At 43.6% G+C, this 17,189-nt stretch overlaps 14 non-coding genes and 1 pseudogene across 14 annotated transcripts; all 15 read right to left on the bottom strand.

Annotated features, from left to right (window-relative positions):
- Positions 1 to 439: 439 nt before the first annotated feature.
- Positions 440 to 558, bottom strand: LOC136743487 (5S ribosomal RNA). Its single transcript, XR_010815547.1, has one exon. It is a non-coding gene; the product is annotated as a 5S ribosomal RNA (ribosomal RNA).
- A 1,055-nt stretch (positions 559 to 1,613) lies between these two features.
- LOC136743528 (5S ribosomal RNA) lies at positions 1,614 to 1,732 on the bottom strand. The gene has a single exon (XR_010815587.1). It is a non-coding gene; the product is annotated as a 5S ribosomal RNA (ribosomal RNA).
- Positions 1,733 to 2,798: 1,066 nt separating this feature from the next.
- LOC136743579 (5S ribosomal RNA) lies at positions 2,799 to 2,917 on the bottom strand. Its single transcript, XR_010815636.1, has one exon. It is a non-coding gene; the product is annotated as a 5S ribosomal RNA (ribosomal RNA).
- A 1,055-nt stretch (positions 2,918 to 3,972) lies between these two features.
- Positions 3,973 to 4,091, bottom strand: LOC136743699 (5S ribosomal RNA). Its single transcript, XR_010815752.1, has one exon. It is a non-coding gene; the product is annotated as a 5S ribosomal RNA (ribosomal RNA).
- A 1,066-nt stretch (positions 4,092 to 5,157) lies between these two features.
- On the bottom strand, positions 5,158 to 5,266 carry LOC136743722 (uncharacterized; annotated as a pseudogene).
- Positions 5,267 to 6,321: 1,055 nt separating this feature from the next.
- LOC136743478 (5S ribosomal RNA) lies at positions 6,322 to 6,440 on the bottom strand. The gene has a single exon (XR_010815538.1). It is a non-coding gene; the product is annotated as a 5S ribosomal RNA (ribosomal RNA).
- Positions 6,441 to 7,498: 1,058 nt separating this feature from the next.
- On the bottom strand, positions 7,499 to 7,617 carry LOC136743567 (5S ribosomal RNA). The gene has a single exon (XR_010815625.1). It is a non-coding gene; the product is annotated as a 5S ribosomal RNA (ribosomal RNA).
- A 1,058-nt stretch (positions 7,618 to 8,675) lies between these two features.
- Positions 8,676 to 8,794, bottom strand: LOC136743621 (5S ribosomal RNA). The gene has a single exon (XR_010815676.1). It is a non-coding gene; the product is annotated as a 5S ribosomal RNA (ribosomal RNA).
- A 1,055-nt stretch (positions 8,795 to 9,849) lies between these two features.
- Positions 9,850 to 9,968, bottom strand: LOC136743477 (5S ribosomal RNA). The gene has a single exon (XR_010815537.1). It is a non-coding gene; the product is annotated as a 5S ribosomal RNA (ribosomal RNA).
- Positions 9,969 to 11,026: 1,058 nt separating this feature from the next.
- On the bottom strand, positions 11,027 to 11,145 carry LOC136743417 (5S ribosomal RNA). Its single transcript, XR_010815481.1, has one exon. It is a non-coding gene; the product is annotated as a 5S ribosomal RNA (ribosomal RNA).
- Positions 11,146 to 12,204: 1,059 nt separating this feature from the next.
- On the bottom strand, positions 12,205 to 12,323 carry LOC136743710 (5S ribosomal RNA). The gene has a single exon (XR_010815763.1). It is a non-coding gene; the product is annotated as a 5S ribosomal RNA (ribosomal RNA).
- Positions 12,324 to 13,392: 1,069 nt separating this feature from the next.
- Positions 13,393 to 13,511, bottom strand: LOC136743416 (5S ribosomal RNA). Its single transcript, XR_010815480.1, has one exon. It is a non-coding gene; the product is annotated as a 5S ribosomal RNA (ribosomal RNA).
- A 1,056-nt stretch (positions 13,512 to 14,567) lies between these two features.
- Positions 14,568 to 14,686, bottom strand: LOC136743685 (5S ribosomal RNA). The gene has a single exon (XR_010815739.1). It is a non-coding gene; the product is annotated as a 5S ribosomal RNA (ribosomal RNA).
- Positions 14,687 to 15,741: 1,055 nt separating this feature from the next.
- LOC136743697 (5S ribosomal RNA) lies at positions 15,742 to 15,860 on the bottom strand. The gene has a single exon (XR_010815751.1). It is a non-coding gene; the product is annotated as a 5S ribosomal RNA (ribosomal RNA).
- Positions 15,861 to 16,926: 1,066 nt separating this feature from the next.
- LOC136743649 (5S ribosomal RNA) lies at positions 16,927 to 17,045 on the bottom strand. Its single transcript, XR_010815703.1, has one exon. It is a non-coding gene; the product is annotated as a 5S ribosomal RNA (ribosomal RNA).
- Between the last annotated feature and the right edge of the window lie 144 nt (positions 17,046 to 17,189).

Below are 17,189 nucleotides of genomic sequence, written 5' to 3'. Positions count from 1 at the left end.
CGAGGGCAGGCATCATTTCAGTAATTTCATCCCGTTGCATTCACATCCGTGCCTTGAATGAGATTGAATGTGATCTTTGCTCTCAAGTATGTTCCCAAGTTTTACACTTTCGTGCTTTGCATGAATGGGAATGGAACCGTGTGTGTTGAATGAGGCTCCTTGTGAGCACTGAACTTTGTCCGGTGGAGTTCCTTTTTGTGTTGCTGTAATTGTGTCATTTCTCGATGAGAAAGATTAGGCAACATTTAGTCACTTCTAGCCATGATGCTCAATTTATTTACGAATGTACCCTAGTTACTAGGGACCGTTTACGTTGGAGAACAAGATCTATTGTATGCCTGTGTATTTGGGGAAGTCAAATCTGAAATAATGATGAAATTGCGTGTATCCAAAGTTAAAACTCGTGATTTGTCGCCCTCTGGTGTGTAAAAGATGCAAAAGCTTACAGCACCTGGTATTCCCAGGTGGTCTCCCATCCAAGTACTGACCAGGCCCGAGCCTGCTTAGCTTCCGAGATCAGACGAGATCGGGCGTATTCAGGCTAGTATGGCCGTAAGCCAGGGAGGCTGTCCCTGACGCTCTACTTAAAGGGAAGGCAATATCCGTTTCTGCCGCTCATACTTGCAGTTGAACTGTCTCTCTACTCTAAAGTCCGGGACACACCAGCACGCCGCAGACAGTCCCTGCTAACACGAAACGTTGTGGCAACGTTGTGCGTTAGCTGGGGTGCCACACCAGACCGGAACTATATATTACAAAACGAACACATTGTCTTGATAAAACAGCTGTAATTGAGTGCCTGACACGCCAGTCAAGCGCAATCTTGAGAAGGTGTGCATTTCAGTAAGGATTTCAATTGACATGCAGTATGAAACTGAAAGGAGGTTGCATCACTATGATGCATAACATTGCATGTATTGTATTTTCAAGTGTGTGCATTCATCCTGTTGTCATTTTGTTTTGAAAGCAGAAGAATCATTCAACAGGTTGCTGAGACAAATGTAAACCAGTAAAACATATGAAGAGAAACAAACCTTGAATATAAGTTCAGTTGTTTAAACATTTGACAAACTATGGTGAGGGGGTTAGAAAACACACAAATCCAGCAGCTCCTGTATTTCAATACACCAGAACCCAATATTATTGGCGAGTCGGGTAGTCCATCATCACAGTTCGAGGGCAGGCATCATTTCAGTAATTTCATCCCGTTGCATTCACATCCGTGCCTTGAATGAGATTGAATGTGATCTTTGCTCTCAAGTATGTTCCCAGGTTTTACACTTTCGTGCTTTGCATGAATGGGAATGGAACCGTGTGTGTTGAATGAGGCTCCTTGTGAGCACTGAACTTTGTCCGGTGGAGTTCCTTTTTGTGTTGCTGTAATTGTGTCATTTCTCGATGAGAAAGATTAGGCAACATTTAGTCACTTCTAGCCATGATGCTCAATTTATTTACGAATGTACCCTAGTTACTAGGGACCGTTTACGTTGGAGAACAAGATCTATTGTATGCCTGTGTATTTGGGGAAGTCAAATCTGAAATAATGATGAAATTGCGTGTATCCAAAGTTAAAACTCGTGATTTGTCGCCCTCTGGTGTGTAAAAGATGCAAAAGCTTACAGCACCTGGTATTCCCAGGCGGTCTCCCATCCAAGTACTGACCAGGCCCGAGCCTGCTTGGCTTCCGAGATCGGACGAGATCGGGCGTATTCAGGCTAGTATGGCCGTAAGCCAGGAAGGCTGTCCCTGACGCTCTACTTAAAGGGAAGGCAATATCCGTTTCTGCTGTTCATACTTACAGTTGAACTGTCTCTCTACTCTAAAGCCCGGGACACACCAGCGCGCCGCAGACAGTCCCTGCTAACACGCCACGTTGTGGCAACATTGTGGCAACGTTGTGCGTTAGCTGGGGTGCCACACCAGACCGGAACTATATATTACAAAACGAACACATTCTCTTGATAAAACAGCTGTAATTGAGTGCCTGACACGCCAGTCAAGCGCAATCTTGAGAAGGTGTGCATTTCAGTAAGGATTTCAATTGACATGCAGTATGAAACTGAAAGGAGGTTGCATCACTATGATGCATAACATTGCATGTATTGTATTTTCAAGTGTGTGCATTCATCCTGTTGTCATTTTGTTTTGAAAGCAGAAGAATCATTCAACAGGTTGCTGAGACAAATGTAAACCAGTAAAACATATGAAGAGAAACAAACCTTGAATATAAGTTCAGTTGTTTAAACATTTGACAAACTATGGTGAGGGGGTTAGAAAACACACAAATCCAGCAGCTCCTGTATTTCAATACACCAGAACCCAATATTATTGGCGAGTCGGGTAGTCCATCATCACAGTTCGAGGGCAGGCATCATTTCAGTAATTTCATCCCGTTGCATTCACATTCGTGCCTTGAATGAGATTGAATGTGATCTTTGCTCTCAAGTATGTTCCCAAGTTTTACACTTTCGTGCTTTGCATGAATGGGAATGGAACCGTGTGTGTTGAATGAGGCTCCTTGTGAGCACTGAACTTTGTCCGGTGGAGTTCCTTTTTGTGTTGCTGTAATTGTGTCATTTCTCGATGAGAAAGATTAGGCAACATTTAGTCACTTCTAGCCATGATGCTCAATTTATTTACGAATGTACCCTAGTTACTAGGGACCGTTTACGTTGGAGAACAAGATCTATTGTATGCCTGTGTATTTGGGGAAGTCAAATCTGAAATAATGATGAAATTGCGTGTATCCAAAGTTAAAACTCGTGATTTGTCGCCCTCTGGTGTGTAAAAGATGCAAAAGCTTACAGCACCTGGTATTCCCAGGTGGTCTCCCATACAAGTACTGACCAGGCCCGAGCCTGCTTAGCTTCCGAGATCAGACGAGATCGGGCGTATTCAGGCTAGTATGGCCGTAAGCCAGGGAGGCTGTCCCTGACGCTCTACTTAAAGGGAAGGCAATATCCGTTTCTGCCGCTCATACTTGCAGTTGAACTGTCTCTCTACTCTAAAGTCCGGGACACACCAGCACGCCGCAGACAGTCCCTGCTAACACGAAACGTTGTGGCAACGTTGTGCGTTAGCTGGGGTGCCACACCAGACCGGAACTATATATTACAAAACGAACACATTGTCTTGATAAAACAGCTGTAATTGAGTGCCTGACACGCCAGTCAAGCGCAATCTTGAGAAGGTGTGCATTTCAGTAAGGATTTCAATTGACATGCAGTATGAAACTGAAAGGAGGTTGCATCACTATGATGCATAACATTGCATGTATTGTATTTTCAAGTGTGTGCATTCATCCTGTTGTCATTTTGTTTTGAAAGCAGAAGAATCATTCAACAGGTTGCTGAGACAAATGTAAACCAGTAAAACATATGAAGAGAAACAAACCTTGAATATAAGTTCAGTTGTTTAAACATTTGACAAACTATGGTGAGGGGGTAAGAAAACACACAAATCCAGCAGCTCCTGTATTTCAATACACCAGAACCCAATATTATTGGCGAGTCGGGTAGTCCATCATCACAGTTCGAGGGCAGGCATCATTTCAGTAATTTCATCCCGTTGCATTCACATCCGTGCCTTGAATGAGATTGAATGTGATCTTTGCTCTCAAGTATGTTCCCAAGTTTTACACTTTCGTGCTTTGCATGAATGGGAATGGAACCGTGTGTGTTGAATGAGGCTCCTTGTGAGCACTGAACTTTGTCCGGTGGAGTTCCTTTTTGTGTTGCTGTAATTGTGTCATTTCTCGATGAGAAAGATTAGGCAACATTTAGTCACTTCTAGCCATGATGCTCAATTTATTTACGAATGTACCCTAGTTACTAGGGACCGTTTACGTTGGAGAACAAGATCTATTGTATGCCTGTGTATTTGGGGAAGTCAAATCTGAAATAATGATGAAATTGCGTGTATCCAAAGTTAAAACTCGTGATTTGTCGCCCTCTGGAGTGTAAAAGATGCAAGAGCTTACAGCACCTGGTATTCCCAGGCGGTCTCCCATCCAAGTACTGACCAGGCACGAGCCTGCTTAGCTTCCGAGATCTGACGAGATCGGGCGTATTCAGGATAGTATGGCCGTAAGCCAGGGAAGCTGTCCCTGACGCTCTACTTAAAGGGAAGGCAATATCCGTTTCTGCCGTTCATACTTACAGTTGAACTGTCTCTCTACTCTAAAGCCCGGGACACACCAGCGCGCCGCAGACAGTCCCTGCTAACACGCCACGTTGTGGCAACATTGTGGCAACGTTGTGCGTTAGCTGGGGTGCCACACCAGACCGGAACTATATTTTACAAAACGAACACATTGTCTTGATAATTCAGCTGTAATTGAGTGCCTGACACGCCAGTCAAGCGCAATCTTGTGAAGGTGTGCATTTCAGTAAGGATTTCAATTGACATGCAGTATGAAACTGAAAGGAGGTTGCATCACTATGATGCATAACATTGCATGTATTGTATTTTCAAGTGTGTGCATTCATCCTGTTGTCATTTTGTTTTGAAAGCAGAAGAATCATTCAACAGGTTGCTGAGACAAATGTAAACCAGTAAAACATATGAAGAGAAACAAACCTTGAATATAAGTTCAGTTGTTTAAACATTTGACAAACTATGGTGAGGGGGTAAGAAAACACACAAATCCAGCAGCTCCTGTATTTCAATACACCAGAACCCAATATTATTGGCGAGTCGGGTAGTCCATCATCACAGTTCGAGGGCAGGCATCATTTCAGTAATTTCATCCCGTTGCATTCACATCCGTGCCTTGAATGAGATTGAATGTGATCTTTGTTCTCAAGTATGTTCCCAAGTTTTACACTTTCGTGCTTTGCATGAATGGGAATGGAACCGTGTGTGTTGAATGAGGCTCCTTGTGAGCACTGAACTTTGTCTGGTGGAGTTCCTTTTTGTGTTGCTGTAATTGTGTCATTTCTCGATGAGAAAGATTAGGCAACATTTAGTCACTTCTAGCCATGATGCTCAATTTATTTACGAATGTACCCTAGTTACTAGGGACCGTTTACGTTGGAGAACAAGATCTATTGTATGCCTGTGTATTTGGGGAAGTCAAATCTGAAATAATGATGAAATTGCGTGTATCCAAAGTTAAAACTCGTGATTTGTCGCCCTCTGGTGTGTAAAAGATGCAAAAGCTTACAGCACCTGGTATTCCCAGGCGGTCTCCCATCCAAGTACTGACCAGGCCCGAGCCTGCTTAGCTTCCGAGATCGGGCGTATTCAGGCTAGTATGGCCGTAAGCCAGGGAGGCTGTCCCTGACGCTCTACTTAAAGGGAAGGCAATATCCGTTTCTGCCGCTCATACTTGCAAATGAACTGTCTCTCTACTCTAAAGTCCGGGACACACCAGCGCGCCGCAGACAGTCCCTGCTAACATGAAACGTTGTGGCAACGTTGTGCGTCAGCTGGGGTGCCAAACCAGACTGGAACTATATTTTACAAAACGAACACATTGTCTTGATAAAACAGCTGTAATTGAGTGCCTGACACGGCAGTCAAGCGCAATCTTGAGAAGGTGTGCATTTCAGTAAGGATTTCAATTGACATGCAGTATGAAACTGAAATGAGGTTGCATCACTATGATGCATAACATTGCATGTATTGTATTTTCAAGTGTGTACATTCATACTGTTGTCATTTTGTTTTGAAAGCAGAAGAATCATTCAACAGGTTGCTGAGACAAATGTAAACCAGTAAAACATATGAAGAGAAACAAACCTTGAATATAAGTTCAGTTGTTTAAACATTTGACAAACTATGGTGAGGGGGTAAGAAAACACACAAATCCAGCAGCTCCTGTATTTCAATACACCAGAACCCAATATTATTGGCGAGTCGGGTAGTCCATCATCACAGTTCGAGGGCAGGCATCATTTCAGTAATTTCATCCCGTTGCATTCACATCCGTGCCTTGAATGAGATTGAATGTGATCTTTGCTCTCAAGTATTTTCCCAAGTTTTACACTTTCGTGCTTTGCATGAATGGGAATGGAACCGTGTGTGTTGAATGAGGCTCCTTGTGAGCACTGAACTTTGTCCGGTGGAGTTCCTTTTTGTGTTGGTGTAATTGTGTCATTTCTCGATGAGAAAGATTAGGCAACATTTAGTCACTTCTAGCCATGATGCTCAATTTATTTACGAATGTACACTAGTTACTAGGGACCGTTTACGTTGGAGAACAAGATCTATTGTATGCCTGTGTATTTGGGGAAGTCAAATCTGAAATAATGATGAAATTGCGTGTATCCAAAGTTAAAACTCGTGATTTGTCGCCCTTTGGTGTGTAAAAGATGCAAAAGCTTACAGCACCTGGTATTCCCAGGGGGTCTCCCATCCAAGTACTGACCAGGCCCGAGCCTGCTTAGCTTCCGAGATCGGACGAGATCGGGCGTATTCAGGCTAGTATGGCCGTAAGCCAGGGAGGCTGTCCCTGACGCGCTACTTAAAGGGAAGGCAATATCCGTTTCTGCCGTTCATACTTACAGTTGAACTGTCTCTCTACTCTAAAGCCCGGGACACACCAGCGCGCCGCAGACAGTCCCTGCTAACACGAAACGTTGTGGCAACGTTGTGCGTTAGCTGGGGTGCCACACCAGACCGGAACTATATATTACAAAACGAACACATTGTCTTGATAATACAGCTGTAATTGAGTGCCTGACACGCCAGTCAAGCGCAATCTTGAGAAGGTGTGCATTTCAGTAAGGATTTCAATTGACATGCAGTATGAAACTGAAAGGAGGTTGCATCACTATGATGCATAACATTGCATGTATTGTATTTTCAAGTGTGTGCATTCATCCTGTTGTCATTTTGTTTTGAAAGCAGAAGAATCATTCTTGCTGAGGTTGCTGAGACAAATGTAAACCAGTAAAACATATGAAGAGAAACAAACCTTGAATATAAGTTCAGTTGTTTAAACATTTGACAAACTATGGTGAGGGGGTAAGAAAACACACAAATCCAGCAGCTCCTGTATTTCAATACACCAGAACCCAATATTATTGGCGAGTCGGGTAGTCCATCATCACAGTTCGAGGGCAGGCATCATTTCAGTAATTTCATTCCGTTGCATTCACATCCGTGCCTTGAATGAGATTGAATGTGATCTTTGCTCTCAAGTATGTTCCCAAGTTTTACACTTTCGTGCTTTGCATGAATGGGAATGGAACCGTGTGTGTTGAATGAGGCTCCTTGTGAGCACTGAACTTTGTCCGGTGGAGTTCCTTTTTGTGTTGCTGTAATTGTGTCATTTCTCGATGAGAAAGATTAGGCAACATTTAGTCACTTCTAGCCATGATGCTCAATTTATTTACGAATGTACCCTAGTTACTAGGGACCGTTTACGTTGGAGAACAAGATCTATTGTATGCCTGTGTATTTGGGGAAGTCAAATGTGAAATAATGATGAAATTGCGTGTATCCAAAGTTAAAACTCGTGATTTGTCGCCCTCTGGTGTGTAAAAGATGCAAAAGCTTACAGCACCTGGTATTCCCAGGCGGTCTCCCATCCAAGTACTGACCAGGCCCGAGCCTGCTTAGCTTTCGAGATCGGACGAGATCGGGCGTATTCAGGCTAGTATGGCCGTAAGCCAGGGAGGCTGTCCCTGACGCTCTACTTAAAGGGAAGGCAATATCCGTTTCTGCCGCTCATACTTGCAGTTGAACTGTCTCTCTACTCTAAAGTCCGGGACACACCAGCGCGCCGCAGACAGTCCCTGCTAACACGAAACGTTGTGGCAACGTTGTGCGTTAGCTGGGGTGCCACACCAGACCGGAACTATATATTACAAAACGAACACATTGTCTTGATAATACAGCTGTAATTGAGTGCCTGACACGCCAGTCAAGCGCAATCTTGAGAAGGTGTGCATTTCAGTAAGGATTTCAATTGACATGCAGTATGAAACTGAAAGGAGGTTGCATCACTATGATGCATAACATTGCATGTATTGTATTTTCAAGTGTGTGCATTCATCCTGTTGTCATTTTGTTTTGAAAGCAGAAGAATCATTCTTGCTGAGGTTGCTGAGACAAATGTAAACCAGTAAAACATATGAAGAGAAACAAACCTTGAATATAAGTTCAGTTGTTTAAACATTTGACAAACTATGGTGAGGGGGTAAGAAAACACACAAATCCAGCAGCTCCTGTATTTCAATACACCAGAACCCAATATTATTGGCGAGTCGGGTAGTCCATCATCACAGTTCGAGGGCAGGCATCATTTCAGTAATTTCATCCCGTTGCATTCACATCCGTGCCTTGAATGAGATTGAATGTGATCTTTGCTCTCAAGTATGTTCCCAAGTTTTACACTTTCGTGCTTTGCATGAATGGGAATGGAACCGTGTGTGTTGAATGAGGCTCCTTGTGAGCACTGAACTTTGTCCGGTGGAGTTCCTTTTTGTGTTGCTGTAATTGTGTCATTTCTCGATGAGAAAGATTAGGCAACATTTAGTCACTTCTAGCCATGATGCTCAATTTATTTACGAATGTACCCTAGTTACTAGGGACCGTTTACGTTGGAGAACAAGATCTATTGTATGCCTGTGTATTTGGGGAAGTAAAATCTGAAATATTGATGAAATTGCGTGTATCCAAAGTTAAAACTCGTGATTTGTCGCCCTCTGGTGTGTAAAAGATGCAAAAGCTTACAGCACCTGGTATTCCAAGGCGGTCTCCCATCCAAGTACTGACCAGGCCCAAGCCTGCTTGACTTCCGAGATCGGACGAGATCGGGCGTATTCAGGCTAGCATGGCCGTAAGCCTGGGAGGCTGTCCCTGACGCTCTACTTAAAGGGAAGGCAATATCCGTTTCTGCCGCTCATACTTGCAGTTGAACTGTCTCTCTACTCTAAAGTCCGGGACACACCAGCGCGCCGCAGGCAGTCCCTGCTAACACGAAACGTTGTGGCAACGTTGTGCGTTAGCTGGGGTGCCACACCAGACCGGAACTATATTTTACAAAACGAACACATTGTCTTGATAAAACAGCTGTAATTGAGTGCCTGACACGGCAGTCAAGCGCAATCTTGAGAAGGTGTGCATTTCAGTAAGGATTTCAATTGACATGCAGTATGAAACTGAAATGAGGTTGCATCACTATGATGCATAACATTGCATGTATTGTATTTTCAAGTGTGTACATTCATCCTGTTGTCATTTTGTTTTGAAAGCAGAAGAATCATTCAACAGGTTGCTGAGACAAATGTAAACCAGTAAAACATATGAAGAGAAACAAACCTTGAATATAAGTTCAGTTGTTTAAACATTTGACAAACTATGGTGAGGGGGTAAGAAAACACACAAATCCAGCAGCTCCTGTATTTCAATACACCAGAACCCAATATTATTGGCGAGTCGGGTAGTCCATCATCACAGTTCGAGGGCAGGCATCATTTCAGTAATTTCATCCCGTTGCATTCACATCCGTGCCTTGAATGAGATTGAATGTGATCTTTGCTCTCAAGTATTTTCCCAAGTTTTACACTTTCGTGCTTTGCATGAATGGGAATGGAACCGTGTGTGTTGAATGAGGCTCCTTGTGAGCACTGAACTTTGTCCGGTGGAGTTCCTTTTTGTGTTGGTGTAATTGTGTCATTTCTCGATGAGAAAGATTAGGCAACATTTAGTCACTTCTAGCCATGATGCTCAATTTATTTACGAATGTACACTAGTTACTAGGGACCGTTTACGTTGGAGAACAAGATCTATTGTATGCCTGTGTATTTGGGGAAGTCAAATCTGAAATAATGATGAAATTGCGTGTATCCAAAGTTAAAACTCGTGATTTGTCGCCCTTTGGTGTGTAAAAGATGCAAAAGCTTACAGCACCTGGTATTCCCAGGGGGTCTCCCATCCAAGTACTGACCAGGCCCGAGCCTGCTTAGCTTCCGAGATCGGACGAGATCGGGCGTATTCAGGCTAGTATGGCCGTAAGCCAGGGAGGCTGTCCCTGACGCGCTACTTAAAGGGAAGGCAATATCCGTTTCTGCCGTTCATACTTACAGTTGAACTGTCTCTCTACTCTAAAGCCCGGGACACACCAGCGCGCCGCAGACAGTCCCTGCTAACACGAAACGTTGTGGCAACGTTGTGCGTTAGCTGGGGTGCCACACCAGACCGGAACTATATATTACAAAACGAACACATTGTCTTGATAATACAGCTGTAATTGAGTGCCTGACACGCCAGTCAAGCGCAATCTTGAGAAGGTGTGCATTTCAGTAAGGATTTCAATTGACATGCAGTATGAAACTGAAAGGAGGTTGCATCACTATGATGCATAACATTGCATGTATTGTATTTTCAAGTGTGTGCATTCATCCTGTTGTCATTTTGTTTTGAAAGCAGAAGAATCATTCTTGCTGAGGTTGCTGAGACAAATGTAAACCAGTAAAACATATGAAGAGAAACAAACCTTGAATATAAGTTCAGTTGTTTAAACATTTGACAAACTATGGTGAGGGGGTAAGAAAACACACAAATCCAGCAGCTCCTGTATTTCAATACACCAGAACCCAATATTATTGGCGAGTCGGGTAGTCCATCATCACAGTTCGAGGGCAGGCATCATTTCAGTAATTTCATCCCGTTGCATTCACATCCGTGCCTTGAATGAGATTGAATGTGATCTTTGCTCTCAAGTATGTTCCCAAGTTTTACACTTTCGTGCTTTGCATGAATGGGAATGGAACCGTGTGTGTTGAATGAGGCTCCTTGTGAGCACTGAACTTTGTCCGGTGGAGTTCCTTTTTGTGTTGCTGTAATTGTGTCATTTCTCGATGAGAAAGATTAGGCAACATTTAGTCACTTCTAGCCATGATGCTCAATTTATTTACGAATGTACCCTAGTTACTAGGGACCGTTTACGTTGGAGAACAAGATCTATTGTATGCCTGTGTATTTGGGGAAGTCAAATGTGAAATAATGATGAAATTGCGTGTATCCAAAGTTAAAACTCGTGATTTGTCGCCCTCTGGTGTGTAAAAGATGCAAAAGCTTACAGCACCTGGTATTCCCAGGCGGTCTCCCATCCAAGTACTGACCAGGCCCGAGCCTGCTTAGCTTCCGAGATCGGACGAGATCGGGCGTATTCAGGCTAGTATGGCCGTAAGCCAGGGAGGCTGTCCCTGACGCTCTACTTAAAGGGAAGGCAATATCCGTTTCTGCCGCTCATACTTGCAGTTGAACTGTCTCTCTACTCTAAAGTCCGGGACACACCAGCGCGCCGCAGACAGTCCCTGCTAACACGAAACGTTGTGGCAACGTTGTGCGTTAGCTGGGGTGCCACACCAGACCGGAACTATATATTACAAAACGAACACATTGTCTTGATAATACAGCTGTAATTGAGTGCCTGACACGCCAGTCAAGCGCAATCTTGAGAAGGTGTGCATTTCAGTAAGGATTTCAATTGACATGCAGTATGAAACTGAAAGGAGGTTGCATCACTATGATGCATAACATTGCATGTATTGTATTTTCAAGTGTGTGCATTCATCCTGTTGTCATTTTGTTTTGAAAGCAGAAGAATCATTCTTGCTGAGGTTGCTGAGACAAATGTAAACCAGTAAAACATATGAAGAGAAACAAACCTTGAATATAAGTTCAGTTGTTTAAACATTTGACAAACTATGGTGAGGGGGTAAGAAAACACACAAATCCAGCAGCTCCTGTATTTCAATACACCAGAACCCAATATTATTGGCGAGTCGGGTAGTCCATCATCACAGTTCGAGGGCAGGCATCATTTCAGTAATTTCATCCCGTTGCATTCACATCCGTGCCTTGAATGAGATTGAATGTGATCTTTGCTCTCAAGTATGTTCCCAAGTTTTACACTTTCGTGCTTTGCATGAATGGGAATGGAACCGTGTGTGTTGAATGAGGCTCCTTGTGAGCACTGAACTTTGTCCGGTGGAGTTCCTTTTTGTGTTGCTGTAATTGTGTCATTTCTCGATGAGAAAAATTAGGCAACATTTAGTCACTTCTAGCCATGATGCTCAATTTATTTACGAATGTACCCTAGTTACTAGGGACCGTTTACGTTGGAGAACAAGATCTATTGTATGCCTGTGTATTTGGGGAAGTAAAATCTGAAATAATGATGAAATTGTGTGTATCCAAAGTTAAAACTCGTGATATGTCGCCCTCTAGTTTATTAAAAGGTGCAAGAGCTTACAGCACCTGGTATTCCCAGGCAGTCTCCCATCCAAGTACTGACCAGGCCCGAGACTGCTTGGCTTCCGAGATCGGACGAGATCGGGCGTATTCAGGCTAGTATGGCCGTAAGGCAGGAAGGCTGTCCCTGACGCTCTACTTAAAGGGAAGGCAATATCCGTTTCTGCCGTTCAAACTTACAGTTGAACTGTCTCTCTACTCTAAAGCCCGGGACACACCAGCGCGCCGCAGACAGTCCCTGCTAACACGCCACGTTGTGGCAACATTGTGGCAACGTTGTGCGTTAGCTGGGGTGCCACACCAGACCGGAACTATATATTACAAAACGAACACATTGTCTTGATAATACAGCTGTAATTGAGTGCCTGACACGCCAGTCAAGCGCAATCTTGAGAAGGTGTGCATTTCAGTAAGGATTTCAATTGACATGCAGTATGAAACTGAAAGGAGGTTGCATCACTATGATGCATAACATTGCATGTATTGTATTTTCAAGTGTGTGCATTCATCCTGTTGTCATTTTGTTTTGAAAGCAGAAGAATCATTCTTGCTGAGGTTGCTGAGACAAATGTAAACCAGTAAAACATATGAAGAGAAACAAACCTTGAATATAAGTTCAGTTGTTTAAACATTTGACAAACTATGGTGAGGGGGTAAGAAAACACACAAATCCAGCAGCTCCTGTATTTCAATACACCAGAACCCAATATTATTGGCGAGTCGGGTAGTCCATCATCACAGTTCGAGGGCAGGCATCATTTCAGTAATTTCATCCCGTTGCATTCACATCCGTGCCTTGAATGAGATTGAATGTGATCTTTGCTCTCAAGTATGTTCCCAAGTTTTACACTTTCGTGCTTTGCATGAATGGGAATGGAACCGTGTGTGTTGAATGAGGCTCCTTGTGAGCACTGAACTTTGTCCGGTGGAGTTCCTTTTTGTGTTGCTGTAATTGTGTCATTTCTCGATGAGAAAGATTAGGCAACATTTAGTCACTTCTAGCCATGATGCTCAATTTATTTACGAATGTACCCTAGTTACTAGGGACCGTTTACGTTGGAGAACAAGATCTATTGTATGCCTGTGTATTTGGGGAAGTCAAATGTGAAATAATGATGAAATTGCGTGTATCCAAAGTTAAAACTCGTGATTTGTCGCCCTCTGGTGTGTAAAAGATGCAAAAGCTTACAGCACCTGGTATTCCCAGGCGGTCTCCCATCCAAGTACTGACCAGGCCCGAGCCTGCTTAGCTTCCGAGATCGGACGAGATCGGGCGTATTCAGGCTAGTATGGCCGTAAGCCAGGGAGGCTGTCCCTGACGCTCTACTTAAAGGGAAGGCAATATCCGTTTCTGCCGCTCATACTTGCAGTTGAACTGTCTCTCTACTCTAAAGTCCGGGACACACCAGCGCGCCGCAGACAGTCCCTGCTAACACGAAACGTTGTGGCAACGTTGTGCGTTAGCTGGGGTGCCACACCAGACCGGAACTATATATTACAAAACGAACACATTGTCTTGATAATACAGCTGTAATTGAGTGCCTGACACGCCAGTCAAGCGCAATCTTGAGAAGGTGTGCATTTCAGTAAGGATTTCAATTGACATGCAGTATGAAACTGAAAGGAGGTTGCATCACTATGATGCATAACATTGCATGTATTGTATTTTCAAGTGTGTGCATTCATCCTGTTGTCATTTTGTTTTGAAAGCAGAAGAATCATTCAACAGGTTGCTGAGACAAATGTAAACCAGTAAAACATATGAAGAGAAACAAACCTTGAATATAAGTTCAGTTGTTTAAACATTTGACAAACTATGGTGAGGGGGTAAGAAAACACACAAATCCAGCAGCTCCTGTATTTCAATACACCAGAACCCAATATTATTGGCGAGTCGGGTAGTCCATCATCACAGTTCGAGGGCAGGCATCATTTCAGTAATTTCATCCCGTTGCATTCACATCCGTGCCTTGAATGAGATTGAATGTGATCTTTGCTCTCAAGTATGTTCCCAAGTTTTACACTTTCGTGCTTTGCATGAATGGGAATGGAACCGTGTGTGTTGAATGAGGCTCCTTGTGAGCACTGAACTTTGTCCGGTGGAGTTCCTTTTTGTGTTGCTGTAATTGTGTCATTTCTCGATGAGAAAAATTAGGCAACATTTAGTCACTTCTAGCCATGATGCTCAATTTATTTACGAATGTACCCTAGTTACTAGGGACCGTTTACGTTGGAGAACAAGATCTATTGTATGCCTGTGTATTTGGGGAAGTAAAATCTGAAATAATGATGAAATTGTGTGTATCCAAAGTTAAAACTCGTGATATGTCGCCCTCTAGTTTATTAAAAGGTGCAAGAGCTTACAGCACCTGGTATTCCCAGGCAGTCTCCCATCCAAGTACTGACCAGGCCCGAGCCTGCTTGGCTTCCGAGATCGGACGAGATCGGGCGTATTCAGGCTAGTATGGCCGTAAGGCAGGAAGGCTGTCCCTGACGCTCTACTTAAAGGGAAGGCAATATCCGTTTCTGCCGTTCATACTTACAGTTGAACTGTCTCTCTACTCTAAAGCCCGGGACACACCAGCGCGCCGCAGACAGTCCCTGCTAACACGAAACGTTGTGGCAACGTTGTGCGTTAGCTGGGGTGCCACACCAGACCGGAACTATATTTTACAAAACGAACACATTGTCTTGATAATACAGCTGTAATTGAGTGCCTGACACGCCAGTCAAGCGCAATCTTGAGAAGGTGTGCATTTCAGTAAGGATTTCAATTGACATGCAGTATGAAACTGAAAGGAGGTTGCATCACTATGATGCATAACATTGCATGTATTGTATTTTCAAGTGTGTGCATTCATCCTGTTGTCATTTTGTTTTGAAAGCAGAAGAATCATTCAACAGGTTGCTGAGACAAATGTAAACCAGTAAAACATATGAAGAGAAACAAACCTTGAATATAAGTTCAGTTGTTTAAACATTTGACAAACTATGGTGAGGGGGTAAGAAAACACACAAATCCAGCAGCTCCTGTATTTCAATACACCAGAACCCAATATTATTGGCGAGTCGGGTAGTCCATCATCACAGTTCGAGGGCAGGCATCATTTCAGTAATTTCATCCCGGTGCATTCACATCCGTGCCTTGAATGAGATTGAATGTGATCTTTGCTCTCAAGTATGTTCCCAAGTTTTACACTTTCGTGCTTTGCATGAATGGGAATGGAACCGTGTGTGTTGAATGAGGCTCCTTGTGAGCACTGAACTTTGTCCGGTGGAGTTCCTTTTTGTGTTGCTGTAATTGTGTCATTTCTCGATGAGAAAGATTAGGCAACATTTAGTCACTTCTAGCCATGATGCTCAATTTATTTATGAATGTACCCTAGTTACTAGGGACCGTTTACGTTGGAGAACAAGATCTATTGTATGCCTGTGTATTTGGGGAAGTCAAATCTGAAATAATGATGAAATTGCGTGTATCCAAAGTTAAAACTCGTGATTTGTCGCCCTCTGGTGTGTAAAAGATGCAAAAGCTTACAGCACCTGGTATTCCCAGGCGGTCTCCCATCCAAGGACTGACCAGGCCCGAGCCTGCTTAGCTTCCGAGATCGGACGAGATCGGGCTTATTCAGGCTAGTGTGGCCGTAAGCCAGGGAGGCTGTCCCTGACGCTCTACTTAAAGGGAAGGCAATATCCGTTTCTGCCGCTCATACTTGCAGTTGAACTGTCTCTCTACTCTAAATTCCGGGACACACCAGCGCGCCGCAGACAGTCCCTGCTAACACGCCACGTTGTGGCAACGTTGTGGCAGCGTTGTGCGTTAGCTGGGGTGCCACACCAGACCGGAACTATATTTTACAAAACGAACACATTGTCTTGATAAAACAGCTGTAATTGAGTGCCTGACACGCCAGTCAAGCGCAATCTTGAGAAGGTGTGCATTTCAGTAAGGATTTCAATTGACATGCAGTATGAAACTGAAAGGAGGTTGCATCACTATGATGCATAACATTGCATGTATTGTATTTTCAAGTGTGTGCATTCATCCTGTTGTCATTTTGTTTTGAAAGCAGAAGAATCATTCAACAGGTTGCTGAGACAAATGTAAACCAGTAAAACATATGAAGAGAAACAAACCTTGAATATAAGTTCAGTTGTTTAAACATTTGACAAACTATGGTGAGGGGGTAAGAAAACACACAAATCCAGCAGCTCCTGTATTTCAATACACCAGAACCCAATATTATTGGCGAGTCGGGTAGTCCATCATCACAGTTCGAGGGCAGGCATCATTTCAGTAATTTCATCCCGTTGCATTCACATCCGTGCCTTGAATGAGATTGAATGTGATCTTTGCTCTCAAGTATGTTCCCAAGTTTTACACTTTCGTGCTTTGCATGAATGGGAATGGAATCGTGTGTGTTGAATGAGGCTCCTTGTGAGCACTGAACTTTGTCCGGTGGAGTTCCTTTTTGTGTTGCTGTAATTGTGTAATTTCTCGATGAGAAAGATTAGGCAACATTTAGTCACTTCTAGCCATGATGCTCAATTTATTTACGAATATACCCTAGTTACTAGGGACCGTTTACGTTGGAGAACAAGATCTATTGTATGCCTGTGTATTTGGGGAAGTAAAATCTGAAATAATGATGAAATTGCGTGTATCCAAAGTTAAAACTCGTGATTTGTCGCCCTCTGGTGTGTAAAAGATGCAAAAGCTTACAGCACCTGGTATTCCCAGGCGGTCTCCCATCCAAGTACTGACCAGGCACGAGCCTGCTTAGCTTCCGAGATCTGACGAGATCGGGCGTATTCAGGCTAGTATGGCCGTAAGCCAGGGAGGCTGTCCCTGACGCTCTACTTAAAGGGAAGGCAATATCCGTTTCTGCCGTTCATACTTACAGTTGAACTGTCTCTCTACTCTAAAGCCCGGGACACACCAGCGCGCCGCAGACAGTCCCTGCTAACACGGCACGTTG

The sequence above is a fragment of the Amia ocellicauda genome, unplaced genomic scaffold, assembly GCF_036373705.1.
Source record: "Amia ocellicauda isolate fAmiCal2 unplaced genomic scaffold, fAmiCal2.hap1 HAP1_SCAFFOLD_80, whole genome shotgun sequence".
Taxonomy (NCBI): Eukaryota; Metazoa; Chordata; class Actinopteri; order Amiiformes; family Amiidae; genus Amia; species Amia ocellicauda.
The sequence above is the reverse complement of the archived record's forward strand: the minus strand, read 5'-3'. Positions and strand labels throughout refer to the sequence as shown.